The following is an 18,731-nucleotide window of genomic DNA, read 5'->3' as shown; positions in this document are numbered from 1 at the left end:
AATTTCATCCGAGTCAGTTGAAATTTGGTACATTGTGCTAGTATGTGGCCGTTAATAACCATGCCTAACTAGGTCCATATCGGTCTATAGTTATATATAGCCCTCAGATAAATCGATCCCCAATCACACAAAATTGTATATAGTTCATAATTGTATATAGCCCCCATATAAGCGATATTTCAATTCTGGCTCTCTACCACGTATGGACTAACTCACAATTTAGAAAACGATGTTAAGAAGTTTTAAGATACCACAACCCAATTAAGTCGATTGTGGATGACAGTCTTTCGTAGAAGTTTCTACGCAATCCATAGTGGAGGGCACATAAGATTCGGCGTGGCCGAACTTACGGCCGTATATACTTGTTTCTTATTAAATTAGTGATTTTTTCTATGAAAGACTTTGTCCAAATAAGTTTTCTTATAAAAATTTTGATTTGGTTATAATTTACTTTTGGAACATGTAAAAGGATATCGACGATACCTTTCGTCTCAAAAGCGATACCAAAGGCATATCTTATTAGGTTGTACATATGCTATCCTGTACAGTGGGGTAAAAACTAATAAAAACACAATGCAGAAGAGCTTGTTGTAAGACTCGGAAGACCTCAATGCACTACCTAAATAGATATGGCCATTTGACGAAGAGATACCGAGATTGAGTTGGAAACACATTGAGAAGTTCATTGAAGACACGGAGTTCCTAGAATAAGAGAACAAGGCATGATAGACCACTCAAACAACAAAACCTGTATCCTATTTCCAACGATACCAAACCTACATATGCAACTTCATTTATCTGTTTCTTAGATTTGTAAAATTATTTGCAGGATAGTCTACAGCTTTTTTGAGTTTAGGTTCGGTCTTAATATTTCTTTTAATTGTCATTATATTTGTTGTATTTTAGAACAAAAATTTGAACTATATTTGAGAAACACAATAAGCAGTGGCAACATGTTGCGTCAACATGTTTCATAATATTCCCATATATTGCTTATTAAAAATATATATAAATATTTTCTTTACTCATAGAAAAGTGCTAATTGATGGGTTATATTTTCAACTGGTTTCTTATGGACACATTCATTTGTTTTTAGATTTTTCTCTTACTTATGTTATTGGGAATACATGTTTGCGGTTTTTTTTTTCTTCAGCCAGAAACGCGTTTGTTTACTTGTTTATCGAGACCAAAAAAAAAAAAACGGCCGATATAAGTAAAAGTTTGCAGTCAGGCTTTCGATTTGTTTTTATTTTGATTTGCTGATGTTTTTTGCACATTTTCTTACGATGACCAGCAAAGAAACGCAACTCTTCTTTTGAGAGGCTATATAGATAGAAGAAATCACCTGAGACAATACCACAGACTAAAAGACGGACATTGAGTCTGTCATGGGGGGGCCAAACATACTTTCCCGCCCAACTTAAAAGTGGTTTTTCGGGGATCATTCACGGGGTGCTGATGAAGTTACTAACTGTTGCAGCACTTGGTGTTGCATACATATTTGCCTATGGTTATTGTGCTTCGGCCATCCTATTGATGCCACCACATCAAGTGAATGTTGTAAAGTTACAGTAACAATGCCAACGGTTATCATAAAACTTCGTCATCATCACCATCGCCTTCATAGGGGCCTGGAAGGAGATAAACAACTTGCGATTTCTTCGTTGGAATGTTGAATGTTTTATGGTTATTGATTGTTTTGGTTTCATGTTTTTGTGCAAGGGTATCGATTTTGTTTCCATTTGAGGTTTGTAAGGTCTAAGGGTTTTTGTTGTTTTTTTTTTTACAAATTTTTTTATTTATTTATTAAATTTTGGTGGTTTACTGTTTTGAAAAAGCAAACAGGAAATGGTGATGTTCAAAGGTTAGGGAACATTAAGGATAAATGTCTATGGGGATATTATATAAGGAATTTCCCAAACAATTATCATGGATTTATGTTATGATATATTGCATGTACTTATATTAAAATAATGGAAATAAATGTATGTGATTGTAAACATGTTTCATCATTGTTTAATAGTTAACGTGCTCCATTAGCGAATCTTCCCATGCGAAAATAGGAATAGATTAGACATTGATTAAATGATAATGACAGTTGGAAGTAACACATCAGAAAAGATACTTTTGTTTTTTGGTAACTTTCGAATTTTAACAGAGCCACCATGATGCAATGGTTAGCATGCAATGACTTGCATACAAAGGATCATGGACAGTGTTACCGTTTAGAATTTCTATAAAGTTGCACAAAAAGTGTCACAAGCCATAAAAGGTGGCAAACTCTCTTTGAAATTTGATAGCCGGAAGATGCATACTTTTAGCCAGTAAATGTATATATTGATAATATTATGGCAAAAAAAGAAAATTGCTCACTAATATACAGCTCGTGAACTCGATCATTTGTGAAGAAACCAGTCATATCTGAAATCATAACGCTATTATCGATCGAAGTGTGTAAAATATATTACAGTATAAATGAATGTAATTAAAACGTGGCACAGTATAGCAAAAAACGTGGTGCAAAAAAGGCAAAAAGTATCATAGTATATAGGGGCATAACAAAAAGATGGCTCCACTTTAGTGGCAAATTTACCATTAAAATGGCACAACGGTGATACTGATCATGGTTCAATCCCAATTTCAACCAAACGCCAAAAAGTTTTTTTTTTATTCCAAAGCTTCTCCTAGTGGATCCCTTGTCATTGAGATAAATATACAATCAAAAAACATTGAACCCACCACGAAGAAAACTTTCGGTTAATTTTAGAAAATTTTAACTAAACATTATTACATATGTTGGCATCACGCAGATATCACAAAAATAAGTAAAAAATTTTCGACAAATTCAAGAAAATTTATTAGACATAATTACGGTTTTTCACTTGTTATCGAAAATTTTGTAGTTTGAGGGAAAAAATTGGAGTTCAAAATTGCATGAATGTCTTTAGTGACATACGAAGTTCATGATGAACGCATTTTTAGTAAAATTTAAAGAAATAATGAACTATCTTGTGAGAAAAAAGAATTTAGTAAATCTTTATGTTTAATTTATGTATAATTTTCCCCCTTTTTTTTAGTTAATTTAACCAACGTACGCAAAAAATTATTAGTGTAAAGGAAACTTTCTCCAAACATAATAATTCCATGAACTAAAACAAGGGGCTGCTACTATATCTAACATAAAATTTTAACATGGAACCATGGGAGGCTTCTTGTTTAGAATATCCTTCACAACCAAAAGAAGATCTGTGTCGATGTTAGGTTAGGTTAGGTAGCATCCCGATGTATCAGGCTCACTTAGACTATTCAGTCCATTGTGATACCACATTGGTGAACTTCTCTCTTATCACTGAGTGCTGCCCGATTCCATGTTAAGCTCAATGACAAGGGACCTCCTTTTTATAGCCGAGTCCGAACGGCGTTCCACGTTGCAGTGAAACCACTTAGAGAAGCTTTGAAACCCTTAGAAATTTCACCAGCATTACTGAGGTGGGATAATCCACCGCTGAAAAACTTTTTGGTGTTTGGTCGAAGCAGGAATCGAACCCACGACCTTGTGTATGCAAGGCGGGCATGCTAACCATTGCACCACGGTGGCTCCAATCGTGTCGATGTTTGTGGAGCATTAACAGTCAGTGGATAATTCCTAAACTCAGGCAACTACACTGAAAAAATATTTACGTGATATTAAAGATGACGCAACCTCAATTTTAGGATGCGAAATTTACAAAATATTAAGGATATTTTTTTTTAAATAATGAAATTTTAATTAAAAGAACGTTTATAATCTTTGCTTCAAAAATTTTTTCCATTAAATTTAGGACACAAATTTTGTAAATTTGCGCCCCTCCGTTAAAGTCGCATATTTTTGAACTAAGGCTAATTTTCCTTAAAGTAACGAAACACATTTTTAATTTAAAGAAATTGTCCTTAAATTAACTGAAATATTGAAACTTTAGATTTAAGATAAAAACGCTTCAAATATAAGCTAAGGCTTATTGTGAGGATTTAGCGTCTTTGGTTTAAAGTATTTTTTTTTGGAATTAAGAAAACATTTTTTACTTTAAAGTATCCGTTATAATTTGGATTTTTAAATTGGCAATTGTTTGTACGTGAGTACCTTTATTAATAAACCGCGGAAAGAGAATGAAAGTTTGATAAACAAGATCTGTATCCTAATTTTAATTTTATTGGTCCTAGATTTAAAGTCAGATAGGTCGCTACAAAATTTCTTTATTTTAAAGAAGCCGCATTTTTGGCTCGGAATCAATACCAAAATCCTTAAGATAAGGTTAAAATCTTAAAATTTATTTTTGAGTGTACAATATCATATGCACAAAGCGTCCAAGAATAGGAGGCTTGTTTTAAGACTTTTTAAAAAAACTCTTCTAGCTAGAAAAATGACATCAGTATTACTGAGAGGCGTTTGTAAATTTGGAATTTTAAGTTGCGGTTAACACACTCAGGAGGCTTCTTTTAAGACTTTTTTTAAAACTCTTCTAGCTAGAAAAATGACATAATTTCAAGTTGCGGTTAACACACTCAAAAAAGTTTCCTTGGATTTTTTTACCTTCCCTTAAGGATTTTGGTATTGATTTCGAGCCAAAAATGCGGCTTCTTTAAAATAAAGACATTTTTTGGCGACCTATCTGGATTTACATCTACACCCAGAAAAAAGTGCCTTCGAAACTGAAGGAAAAAATTTTCATCAATATAGTTTATCCATTTTATTTCCATTAAGGTAAATTTTTGTGAGAAATAATAAAATTTACTCGTTTCAGTAAAAAAATCCTAAACTGTAAGCAGTTAGGAATAGTTCATTAACTAGAATAAGGCATGGAATTTTACTCATACTATTTTCTTCGCTGGGTATAAGAATTTACTACTGAAAAAGAAAATTTTATTCACCGATAACAAAGCATTCGTAAAAATAAACAAAAACCGAACTAAAACCAAGTTTCCTCAAAATTAGTAAAATTTCTTATAAAATGATAATTGCGACTTCCTTTATAATAGAAAGCTTTTCATACATACGAACAACACTTGGCATAGAAAAATATTTTAGTTCATTCGTACTAAGAAGTATGCAATCCTTTCAAAACTTAAGGAAACACACTTGTTAGAATATAGGAAATTTTCCTATATTTCTATTGTCTACCTGTAATCGATACCTGTCATCGTAATCGATGTGTTTGCGCGTGGGTGTAATCGATATATTTGCGCGTCGGTTGTTTTTTTAGTTGGAATCGCGTTGTTTTGGTATACGGAGAGATTGTTAAAAAATAATATGGTAAAATAATATAATAAATAACAAATAAAATATATAAAATATTTGTTATTTTAAATTAGTGAGAAAATTTTTCGTTTTTTAAAATAAATCTATCAATGTTCGTGATAGTGTATAAAGAAAGAAAACACCAGCAGAATAACAACCCTTTCATTTGTCTTCATTTTGGAATCTTCAATTATCAGGTAATATTCAGTGACGCTAACCTTTTGCAACAAAAATGTTTTATGATTTTTTATATTTGTAGGTATTGGAATTGTAAAAGGAGGACAAAATCGTTAGGCAGCAACTTATTAAATGTGAAAAGTACAAGAAGAAGAAAAAGTGCGTTTTACAGTTGATAATATCACACGGAAATTGGAAATAGTGGAATAATAAACTAATATTTCAAAGAGATTCGATGCTGTTGATTCTTAATAAATATATTCAATATAATAATAAAACATGTCTTTTATTGAAGATAAAATTGCTTATAGAAATAAATAAAATTGTATTTAAAAACGAAGGTAAGCAGTTCTAATTATGAAGTAAAAGTTTTACCACAAATGTGTAAGATTTGTCGAAATGAATGAAAAAATTTCAATAAAATCATTCCATATATGAATTCAAATTAGTTAAATGTTTTCATTCTGTAGTATAGTGGTATATAAATATAGGAAAATGTTAACTAATATATGGAATGCATTATTCCTAATTTCTACGAAAATCACATCGTTCAAACAAATAAAAATGTCTTTGGCGCTATACGAAGTTCAACTTTCTTCACAATGAGTTCATTTTAACTTAAAGAAGGGGTCACTTTTTTCTGGGTGTAGGATCAATAAAATTTAAATTGGGATACAAATCTCATTTATCGAATATTAATTCTCTTTTCCTGATATATTAATAAAGCTATTCACGTAAAAATGAATGTCAGTTTAAAAATCCAAATTATAACGTATACTTCAAAGGTAAAATTTTTTTTCTTAATTAAAAACAAAAAAAAAACTTTAAAGCAAAGATGCAAAATTTTCAAAATAAGTCTTAGCCTATATTTAAAGGGTTTTATCTTAAATCTAAAGATTCAATATTTCTGTTAGTCTTTAAATCAAAAATGTTGTTCATTACTTTAAGGGAAATTGGCCATAGTTCAAAGACATACTACTTTAACGGAAGGACGCACATTTCTAAAATTTGTGTCCTAAATTTAATAAATTCTTTTTCTTTTTTTTTGAAACAATGATTGTAAACTTTCTTTTAATTAAAATTTCATTATTTTAAAGAAATTTGTCCTTAAATTCCGCATCCTAAAATTTTGTTTGCATAATCTTATTAAAGATTATGCAACCAAAATTTTAGGATGCAGGTAAATATTTTTTTCTGTAGTTCGAAATCAATATCAAATCATTCAAACTCAGAAAGTAGTGTTCCAGCTATACTAGGAATTGAGCAAAGATGTAAAATCTAGGATTTAATTCTGGGAAATTGAACTAATATCCCTGGATGAAACTTAGGTTCTTACGTAAATTAACTTAATGTTCAGTTAAACAGAGAGCTGCATATTTACTAATTCGAATGCATTTAATATTTGTAGGGAACCTAATTGTATATTGCATTTAGACATTTTGAAAATATTCTGTCTGAATTTAATTAGCAACATTTTAAATATATGGTAAGACCACCGATAGAAAAAAGCGGGATCTTGGACTTACCTATCAAGCTATACAGAGAGACGAACAACACATGTGGTACACCCAGAAAAAAGTGCCTTCGAAACTAAAGGAAAACATTTTCATCAATATAGTTTATCCATTTTATTTCCATTAAGGTAAATTTTTGTGAAAAATAATAAAATTTACTCGTTTCAGTAAAAAAATCCTAAACTGTAAGCAGTTAGGAATAGTTCATTAACTAGAATAAGGCATGGAATTTTACTCATCCTATTTTCTTCGCTGGGTATAAGAATTTACTACTGAAAAAGAAAATTTTATTCACCGATAACAAAGCATTCGTAAAAATAAACAAAACCCGAACTAAAACCAAGTTTCCTCAAAATTAGTAAAATTTCTTATAAAATGATAATTGCGACTTCCTTTATAATAGAAAGTTTTTCATACATACGAACAACACTTGGCATAGAAAAATATTTTAGTTCATTCGTACTAAGAAGTATGCAATCCTTTCAAAACTTAAGGAAACACACTTGTTAGAATATAGGAAATTTTCCTAAATTTCTATTGTTTACCTGTAATCGATACCTGTCATCGTAATCGATGTATTTGCGCGTGGGTGTAATCGATATATTTGCGCGTCGGTCGTTTTTTTAGTTGGAATCGCGTTGTTTTGGTATACGGAGAGATTGTTAAATAATAATATTGTAAAATAATATAATAAATAACAAATAAAATATATAAAATATTTGTTATTTTAAATTAGTGAGAAAAATTTTGGTTTTTTTAAATAAATCTATCAATGTTCGTGATAGTGTATAAAGAAAGAAAACACCAGCAGAATAACAACCCTTTCATTTGTCTTCATTTTGGAATCTTCAATTATCAGGTAATATTCAGTGACGCTAACCTTTTGCAACAAAAATGTTTTATGATTTTTTATATTTGTAGGTATTGAAATTGTAAAAGGAGGACAAAATCGTTAGGCAGCAACTTATTAAAAGTGAAAAGTACAAGAAGAAGAAAAAGTGCGTGTTACAGTTGATAATATCACACGGAAATTGGAAATAGTGGAATAATAAACTAATATTTCAAAGAGATTCGATGCTGTTGATTCTTAATAAATATATTCAATATATTAATAAAACATGTCTTTTATTGAAGATAAAATTGCTTATAGAAATAAATAAAATTGTATTTAAAAACGAAGGTAAGCAGTTCTAATTATGAAGTAAAAGTTTTACCACAAATGTGTAAGATTTGTCGAAATGAATGAAAAAATTTCAATAAAATCATTCCATATATGAATTCAAATTAGTTAAATTTTTTCATTCTGTAGTATAGTGGTATATAAATATAGGAAAATGTTAACTAATATATGGAATGCATTATTCCTAATTTCTACGAAAATCACATCGTTCAAACAAATAAAAATGTCTTTGGCGCTATACGAAGTTCAACTTTCTTCACAATGAGTTCATTTTAACTTAAAGAAGGGGTCACTTTTTTCTGGGTGTATAACAATGAACAGGGCATGATAAATGTGTCTGAAACAACAGGTAACAACCATACCTAACCTAGTTAACCTAACCAATATATAGTGAGGTAGTATGAATTCAATTCACTCATCTGAAAGTAATTCGGAAGGATTTTTGTATGATATCTCGCTAACAATAGTGAGTACTTGGTTGACCTTGTTTTATAGGATATTTTCTGTAGAAGTTCCCAACTAAGAATGCCACATGAGTGACTTCCTCATTAGAGATATAATCGTTATGGTAAGATCAACGGTGGAAAAAAGCGGGATCTTGGACTTACCTGTCGAGCTATACGGAGAGACGAACAACACCCACTGATAAATGAGAAGTTAATCACATGTGGTATAACAATGAACAGGATAGGATAAATGTGTCCGAAACAACCTGTAACAACCATACTTAACCTAATTAACCTAACCAATATATAGTGAGGCAGTATGAATTCAATTCACTCATCTGAAAGGAATTCGGTAGAACTTATTCATATGATTTTTCGCTAATACTAGTCAGTACATGGTTGACCTTGTTTTCCAGGATATTTTCTGTAGAAGTTTTCAACTAAGAATGCCACATGTGTGACTTCCTCATTAGAGATAAAGGGTGGTTAAATTGTAAGGGCCGATGTTGAATGTGAACCACACATAAACGCCAAGTTTTTCCCGAATTTTATTTGACATTTCTCTATTTCAGGCTTATTCAATTTGAACCATGGAGAGATACACAATCCAACAACGTGTTAAATGGTTCCAAGAAATGGCAACAGTGGATGTTCAATTTTCGAAGAAAATCATCTTCAGTGATGAGGCACATTTTCACCTCAGTGGATTCGTCAATAAACAGAATTGCCGCATTTGGCGAATGAAAATCCAAGAGTGATTGTCGAAAAATCAATGCACCCATAAAGAGTGACTGTTTGGTGCGGTTTATGGGCTGGCGGCATCATCGGGCCGTATTTTTTCCAAAATGAGGCCGGTCAGGCAGTTACTGTGAATGGTGTTCGCTATCGTGAGATGATAACGAACTTTTTATGGCCCGAATTGGAAGATATGGATGTGGACGATATGTGGTTTCAGTAGAACGGTGCCACTTGCCACACAGCTAACGAAACAATGGTTCTTTTGCGCAACAAATTCAATGGCCGTGTTATCTCACGTAATGACGATGTCAATTGGCCGCCAAGATCATGTGATTTGACACCGTTGGACTTTTTTCTTTGGCGTTATTTGAAAGAAAAGGTGTACGTCGATAAGCCAGCAACAATTAAAGAGCTAAAGGATGAGATAATTCGGCACATTAACGGCATACAACCTCCATTATGCCTCAGCGTCATCGAAAATTTGGACTATCGGATGAAGGTGTGCCACCGAGGTCGCGGCGCCCATTTGGCCGATATTTTGTTGCATACATAATTGAGTAATACCAATAAATCATAATAAAATAAAATTACAATAATTTCATAAATAGTTTGTGTTTTATTCAAAATCAACATCGGCCCTTGAAATTTTAACCACCCTTTATAACCTTCAACATAACCGATCAGATTTTGGAATAAAGTTTCAGTTTACCTCCGTTTGGGGTAAGCTTGTATTTTATAGAAAGAAAATAATATAGATATCAATAGAGACATATAGAATATAAGATAGAGATAAATATTACATGAGCATTGTTTTTTTAACTCCTTAAAGACTGATGTGTAACTCATCCCACACTAAGAAGATTGCGAAGTATGACATCCATGATTGAATTGAAAAAATGTTGATTTAATTGTCTAAATGGTTGTCAATTTTTTATGGAACTATGATCATCATGATCATAGTAATTTAATAGTTTTGACTTGAAACAATGATCTCACAACCATTATCTGATGGGATGACTTGCACGTGTAATTGATTGCTGAAAAGTACATAACCCTTGATTTGTTATGCAAATTAAAAAGACATTCACAGAATCCTCCTCGTCTCTCACTGTTTCTTGCACATCATCCCTTTTCATCGGGATGGTTAACATGTAATAAGGTATTGATTGATTTTTTTTTGTTACTGACTTGTCTAATCATGTTACCATGCCTGGTAGCTCTCATCTGTTGATGTTTTATGATTACAGGCTTTAAAGGTAATACCACCGATGACGACAATTGGCTGACAGACAGACTGACAGATAAGATATTTCCAAAGCAACAGTGACAACAATGGTGGCGAGCAAACAATCGTTGCAAGTGAAATCCATCAAGGAATTCAGAAAAAATATTCGCATAAAATAGACACGTTTTTGTCATTGGAGGTGTTTGTTGGTCGATAGGTTTTGCTGATTGCCAATGCCAGTATTAGTGGTGGTTATGGCTATGTCGATGATTATCATTATCGATCTATTGGAAAATCTTCATTTGCTTGGAGAGAAAAAAAAAGAAATCCTATGGTTAAATTGTTTCATTGACTATGGATATGAATGGATGTCATTCATATCATAAATTTTCTTCCAGTGAAAACGGATGCATAAACGGAAAATTAAATGTTGGTGTACTCAATGGGATGACTGAATCAGATGTTGAGAACTTAATGAAAGTATTTTGTATTTATGGGCATTGAAGAAACTTGTCATTGTCACTTTGTAAGCAATATATTTATACGGTGCACACCTACACCTGCAGAAATTAATTTGTATCATAATTTTTATAGAAGTGCATTTTTAGACAAAAAAAAAAATAAAATAATGAAATTTGTAATTGTCCACCATAATAGAGATACTCTCGGAGTCCAATACAATTTTAATTTGAACTTCTCATTAAAGAGAACTATATTACCAAGATTTAAGTTTATAAGTTTCAGGCTTAAGAAATTATGGCAAAATGAAAATTTTTCGATTTGCTATTTCGGAACATGGGCGTGCACGCAGAGAAGGAATATGATCACCTCAAACATGTTTCAAGAGCAACATTTTATTTTTGTATGGTGACCATGTAACATGTTTGTCACTAAAATGTTATTTTCTCGTCAAATATAACCTGCTTGCCGAAATCAGATACATGATTTCCGAGAAAATAACATGGTTGCGAAAACCATGTTACATGGTCACCACCCAAAAATAACATTTTGCTCTTAAAACATGTTTGAGGTGATCATATTCCTTCTCTGGGTGTGTGTATAGAAATTCATTTGTACTAAATCATTTTTACAACATTTCTAAGTCTAAATCTTATGATTTCACATCACAAACTCTGTATACGCAGAGAGAGATTATAATCGTCTCAGACATGTTTCAAGAGCATAGTATTAATTTTGGAAATAGAAATTTCATTCAAAAATATTATTTTCTCCCCGAAGAGAAATGTCTCATAGCTGTATAAGAATACGAATACTTTGTGCAATAGTGCTAAATTGAAAACTCTCTACAGATCAAAGGACTGGAGGGGAGCAATGGTTAGCATGACCGCCTTGCATACACATGATTCCTGCATAGACCGAACACTAAAAAGTTTTTCATCGGTGGATTATCTCACCTCAATAATGCTGGTGACATTTCTGAGGGTTTCAAAGCTTCTCTAAGTGGTTTCACTGCAATGTGGAACGCCGTCCCTTGTCATTGCGCTTAACATGGAATCGGGCAGCACTCAGTGCACTAAAAAAATAATGTCGTGAGGGCAAAGATTTCATGTCCTTAAAATACGAATGCAGATTTTGCTTAGCATTGAAGACACATTTCTCTAATATAACATTTTTTCTTGTCCAAAAGTCGATAAACTTTTCAATGAAGTCGTATTGTTCTTATAATTAAGTGATTTGACTTATAAATGGGTATCATAACATGAAAGAAAATATTTTTGGGCTAAGTCCACTTGGCTTTAATAATCCAGAAAAATTAATGAAAATGTCTTTAAATTTGTTATCTTTTAGCATCTTGACTACAAAGCAAAAAATCATTTAAAAATAGGACCTGTTTTTCAGCACTTTATTTTAAAGACGTTTTTTCCTTTAAACATAGTATAATTTCTACTGGAAGTCGAGTCTGCATTTGAAAAATAAAGTTGTCGTTAAATTGTTCTTAAAGGACTTTGATAGCATATGAAGAAAAAAAAGTTGAAACAACGAACAATTAAAATTGGCTTCCTACAATCAAGTACACAAATTTTTAAAAAAGAATTGTGTCCTAAAAATATCCCCTTCTTTGGCTCGGAATCAATACCAAAGTTGTTAATATAAAGACAAAATCTTTGGAACTGGGCATTCGTTTTTTCAGTGTGATAAGAGAGAAGTTCACCAATGTGGTATCACAATGGACTGAATAGTCTAAGTGAGCCTGATACATCGGGCTGCCACCTAACCTAAGGACTGAAATCGGAACAAAAAATCTTGACTTTCCAGTGTTCGATGAAATGAACTTTTAAAAGAAATTGAGTTTTGCCATTATAGGGAAGAGGACAGTCCAATACCCCTCTTTAAATTAATAAAATTTTTAATTATAGTGATATATAAAAATAAAGGAAAGGTGGTTATCCTGGGGAAGATGCGTTGAGAACTGAATAAAATACCACTGCAAGCAATATTGGCGTTTCTTTCCTCGCCCAAAAATCGATATACTTTCAAATGAATTCGTTTTGTCCTTGAAGTTAGGTGTCATTTCTTCAAAAAATTTTATTCCTATAGAAAATTTTGCCAACATTTTATTTCTATGGAAAATTTTGTCAAAATTTTATTTCTATAGAAAATTTCGTCAAAATTTTATTTCTCTAGACAATTTTATCAAAATTTTATTACTATAGAAAATTTTGCCAGATTTTTTTTCTATAGAAAATTTTGTTAAATTTTATTTCTTTAGAAAATTTTGTCTACATTTTATTTCTATAGAAAATTTTGTCTACATTTTATTTCTATAGAAAAATTTGTCTACATTTTATTTCTATAGAAAAATTTCGTCAACATTTTATTTCGATAGAAAATTTTGTCAAAATTTTATTTCTATAGAAAATTTTATCAACATTTTATTTCTATAGAAAATTTTGTCTAAACTTTATTTTTATAGAAAAGTTTGTCTAAACTTTATTTCTATAGAAAATTCTGACAAAATTTTATTTCTATAGAAAATTTTATTAAAATTTTATTTCTATAGAAAAGTTTGTTTAAACTTTATTTCTATAGAAAATGTTGTCTACATATTATTTCTATAGAAAATTTCGTCAAAATTTTATTTCGATACAAAATTTCGTCAAAAGTTTATTTTTATAGAAAATTTTGTCAAACTTTTATTTCTATAGAAAATTTTGCCAAAATTTTATTTCTATAGAAAATGTTGTCAAAATTTTATTTCTATAGAAAATTTTGTCAAAATTTTATTTCTATAGAAAATTTTGTTAAAATTTTATTTCTATAGAAAAGTTTGTCAAAACTTTATTTCTATAGAAAAGTTTGTCAAAATTTTATTTCTATAGAAAATGTTGTCAAAATTTTATTTCTATAGAAAATTTTGTCAAAATTTTATTTCTATAGAAAATTTTGTCAAAATTTTATTTCTATAGAAAATTTTGTTAAAACTTTATTTCTATAGAAAATTCTGTCAAAACTTTATTTCTATAGAAAATTCTGTCAAAACTTTATTTCTATGGAAAATTTTGTGAAAATTTTATTTCTATAGAAAATTTTGTCTACATTTTATTTCTAAAGAAAATTTTGTCTACATTTTATTTCTATAGAAAATTTTGTGTACATTTTATTTCTCTAGAAAATTTCGTCAAAATTTTATTTCGATAGAAAATTTTGCCAAAATTTTATTTCTATAGAAAATTTTGTCAAAATTTTATTTCTATAGAAAACTTTGTCTAAACTTTATTTCTATGAAAAATTTTGTCAAAATTTTATTTCTATTGTATTTCTATAAAAAAATTTCTCAAAATTTTATTTCTATACAAAATTTTGTCAAAATTTTAGTTCTATACAAAGTTTTGTCTACATTTTATTTCTATAGAAAATTTTGTCAACATTTTATTTCTATAGAAAATTTTGTCAACATTTTATTTCTATTGAAAATTTTGTCAAAATTTTATTTCTATTGAAAATTTTGTCAAAATTTTATTTCTATAGAAACAATTGTCAAATTTTATTTCTATGAAAAATTTTCTTAAAATTTTATTTATATACATAATTTTGTCAAAATTTTATTTCTATAGAAAATTTTATCGAAATTTTATTTCTATAGAAAATTTAGTCAAAATTTTCTTTCTATAGAAAATTTAGTCAAAATTTTATTTCTTTAGAAAATTTTACCAAAAATTAATTTCTATAGAAAATTTTGCCAAAATTTTATTTCTACAGATAATTTGTGGAAAGGAATATTTTACAAAATCTACCAAAACATCAAGAAAATTTTGTCAACATTTTATTTCAATAGAAAATTTTGTCAAAATTTTATTTCTATTGAAAATTTTGTCAAAATTTTATTTCTATAGAAACAATTGTCAAATTTTATTTCTATGAAAAATTTTCTTAAAATTTTATTTATATACATAATTTTGTCAAAATTTTATTTCTATAGAAAATTTTATCGAAATTTTATTTCTATAGAAAATTTAGTCAAAATTTTATTTCTATAGAAAATTTAGTCAAAATTTTATTTCTTTAGAAAATTTTACCAAAAATTAATTTCTATAGAAAATTTTGCCAAAATTTTATTTCTACAGATAATTTGTGGAAAGGAATATTTTACAAAATCTACCAAAACATCAAGAAAATTTTGTCAACATTTTATTTCAATAGAAAATTTTGTCAAAATTTTATTTCTATTGAAAATTTTGTCAAAATTTTATATCTATTGAAAATTTTGTCAACATTTTATTTCTATAGAAAATTTTGTCAAAATTTTATTTCTATTGAACATTTTGTCAAAATTTTATTTCTATTGAACATTTTGTCAAAATTTTATTTCTATTGAAAATTTTGTCAAAATTTTATTTCTATAGAAACAATTGTCAAGATTTTATATATATATATATATATATATATATATATATATATATATATATATATATATATATATATATATATATATATATATATATATATATATATATATATATCTATATCTATATATATATATATATATATATATATATATATATATATATATATATATATATATATATATATATATATATAATTTTGTCAAAATTTTATTTCTATAGAAAATTTTACCAAAATTTAATTTCTATAGAAAATTTTGCCGAAATTGTATTTCTATAGAAAATTTTTGGAAAGGAATATTTTACAAAATCTACCAAAACATCAGGAATTCTATCAATCTACTAGATAGTAAAAAATCTACCATTTTTGGTAGAAATCTACCAACTTTGGTAACCATGGTGCTAACACGAATACATGTCTCAAGATTGTTTTATGTCATATTGTAGAAATATCTAGAATGTCATATTGCAGAAATATCTAGAATACTTAGATGGTAAAAGACTTTAAATTAAAGAGATGTATTAGTATACAATATAATGAATTTGGTTTTCGGTTTCGGTTGGATGACAAAAATGGAATAAATTGATCTTTTATTCGCATTAAAATGCCTGACCTTAAAAGCCCAAAAATAACAGAAGAATCTAAAAGTAATTAAAAAGGTCGACTAGAAAACAAACTAAATGTAGGTTTATAATAGAAAATTTCTACTATAATATTTTAGTAATTGCAACATGAAACAAACAAGTTAGTAATTTTTGTCAAATTAAAGAAAATTTATTAAAAATAATAATATTTTTCTGTTGTTTAATAAAATTGTATATATTTCCAGACAGGTAAAATTTAAGTAAAATGTACTCATTTGAGAACTCAGTTTTAGCAACTTCACCCATTTTAGGAAAATATGAACTATATTTATATTTAGTAAAATTGCGTATTTCATTTGTATAAAACCTTTTGTTCTCATTTTTAGTTCACGTCATTAAAGTATGCAAAAATTCACCAATTTTTACTACCACCATTACATTTTGTCATTTTACAGAAATGTCTAGAACATTGGAATGGGGAAAGACATAAGTCCACATCGAAAAGAATTTATAGAATTTTTTTGAATGTATTTTCGTTAGGAGCAAGTTTGCTTGGAATTTCTTCCATTATTCTAAAGATAAAGTACATGTCATGTTATGTTTACTTTTTAGGAAATATCCTGTAACTGCGTTATTACTGGGATTCATTTATATCCGTTGCGATAGTACTTGTGAAAAAGAAACTTTATTGGCACTTTGAAGTGACTTTGTACAAATAATTGCAATCTCATGAAAGATTTTGTCTTTTCACATTGGTATCCATAAAAAAATCCTCTATACCTACCCTTATATATCTTCAGCTTCTTAGGAATTTATCATTTCTCAAATCTTTCTTTAAAATTCCATCTATATCAAAAGATACCACAGTTTGAAAATTCTCAAATTTGTAAAATTTTTTCCACGAAGCAGTTAAGTCATTCAACACTAAGACTAACTATTTAATATTCAATTTCTACCACGTAATATTCACTTTTATTAAATGTAATTTACAAATATTTTAAATTAAATATCTGGCATCTGGAAATAAAACGTGATTTTATAAAAACGTGAAACTTTCAAAAAATCGTATGCTAGATGTTGAAAAACGATATGCTTTGTAAACCAAACCAACAGACAATTCACAATTCAGAAATTTCAGCATATGATTCCTTCCACAAAGAGGATAATTATTCTGGATGCTTGACACAAGAGTTTGGAATTTATAATCAATACTTTCCATGAAGAGTATGATCAGCAGATATATTACAAAGAGGTCTTTTATTGGGCACAGTTCATAGGAATGCTATCAAATAATTTTTAACACTTACACTTTTTTTGTTGTAGATATTAAGAAAAAATTAATTTACAAGTTTTTGTTGTTTGTTTTGTTTTGCTATGAGTTTTTTTAATTCTATTTGTATTGCACTAGGCAAAATGCACCAATAAAATTACGACTCAACTCTAAGACTATCCGTACGCAACGATATACTTTTACCAACTGATCACAGAGACGATCTTACCACGGTTTATAATAGCTTGTCCCCAAAAACAGAAACTGTGAAAAAAAAGCTAAAAAAATCCAACGACGACGACAGCCACCACAACGGCTGGCTGAAAAATTGTAATCACAATTTTTGCCACTATACCAGCCAGTTAGAGTCAGTCAACCAGCCAGCAATACGACAGTAGCAGCAGATCGAGCACTTGCAGTCAGTGCTGATGGTTGGTAATGTACATGGATCTTCAATACTGGTGATGCCCATAACAAAAGCCTGTGGCCGTACCCGTCGTCGCGTATCCCCTTTACATCGCTAGACATATAAGCATATTACTACTTCATCTTCACCACCAACCTCTGTGCCCCAATAGCGCAAAAACAATCACCAATGCTGAGGTATTGTGATGGTCGCCCCCACTCTGTGTCTCCCACCTCTAGTCATTGATCATTTTAAAAGTAAGTAACTTGGTTAGTTGGTTGTTACCTGGCCCGGTCGTCAATTTGGAGCTTTGACGGAATCTTCTTCACTCCGTTAACAACAGCATGAAGAACATAAAGTGCTGTGCTGACATAGCCATGTGAATGACATGAGTTAAACTTATGGGGCCTTTTGATGGTTCAAAATAAATTCCAAATTGGGATATAATAATACGTTCGCACTAGACAAGAAATCCTCGTAAACGAGGATTTTGGCCGAAATCCTCCTAGATCTCAGTAGATTTGCAATAGGCAAATATCAGCTGGCTTGTAGAGCATTCCAACAAAATCTCTTTCAAAATCCCCTATACTGCCTTGTACAACTGTGATTTTTTGCAACCCTGCCCCAATTTTCCTTGTAGATGAATGTGTGTGTGTGCGTGTGCACATACGGGTTTGCACATACGGGTTTGATATATTTACAAACAGCTGTTAAATCCTCAAATCTACGAAATCTCGTTATTTTGCCAGTCCGAACACTTGAGATTTGTAAAGAGATTTTGGTTCTAAATAGCGAGATTTCGTGTCTAGTGCGAACGTAGTATAAGAGAGAATCTGCTTTTAATTCTTACAGAATATCCATAAGTGTTTCCCGATTCTTCCTTATACCCTCCACCATAGGATGGGGGGTATATAAACTTTGTCATTCCGTTTGTAACACATCGAAATATTGACCTAAGACCCCATAAAGTATATATATTCTGGGTCGTGGTGAAATTCTGAGTCGATCTGAGCATGTCCGTCCGTCCGCCCGTCTGTTGAAATCACGCTA

At 29.9% G+C, this 18,731-nt stretch overlaps 1 protein-coding gene across 1 annotated transcript in view; it reads right to left on the bottom strand.

Moving 5' to 3' along the window:
* LOC142227060 (uncharacterized) overlaps positions 1–17,469 on the bottom strand; it is a 41,628-nt gene extending 24,159 nt beyond the window's left edge. Inside the window, exon 1 of the mRNA XM_075297380.1 lies at positions 17,313–17,469. The gene's annotated coding sequence lies outside the window, so the exon portion shown is untranslated. The remainder of the gene's footprint in view (positions 1–17,312) is intronic.
* Positions 17,470–18,731: the final 1,262 nt, after the last annotated feature.

This window comes from Haematobia irritans, chromosome 2 (genome assembly GCF_050003625.1).
Source record: "Haematobia irritans isolate KBUSLIRL chromosome 2, ASM5000362v1, whole genome shotgun sequence".
Taxonomy (NCBI): domain Eukaryota; kingdom Metazoa; phylum Arthropoda; class Insecta; order Diptera; family Muscidae; genus Haematobia; species Haematobia irritans.
The sequence above is the reverse complement of the archived record's forward strand: the minus strand, read 5'-3'. Positions and strand labels throughout refer to the sequence as shown.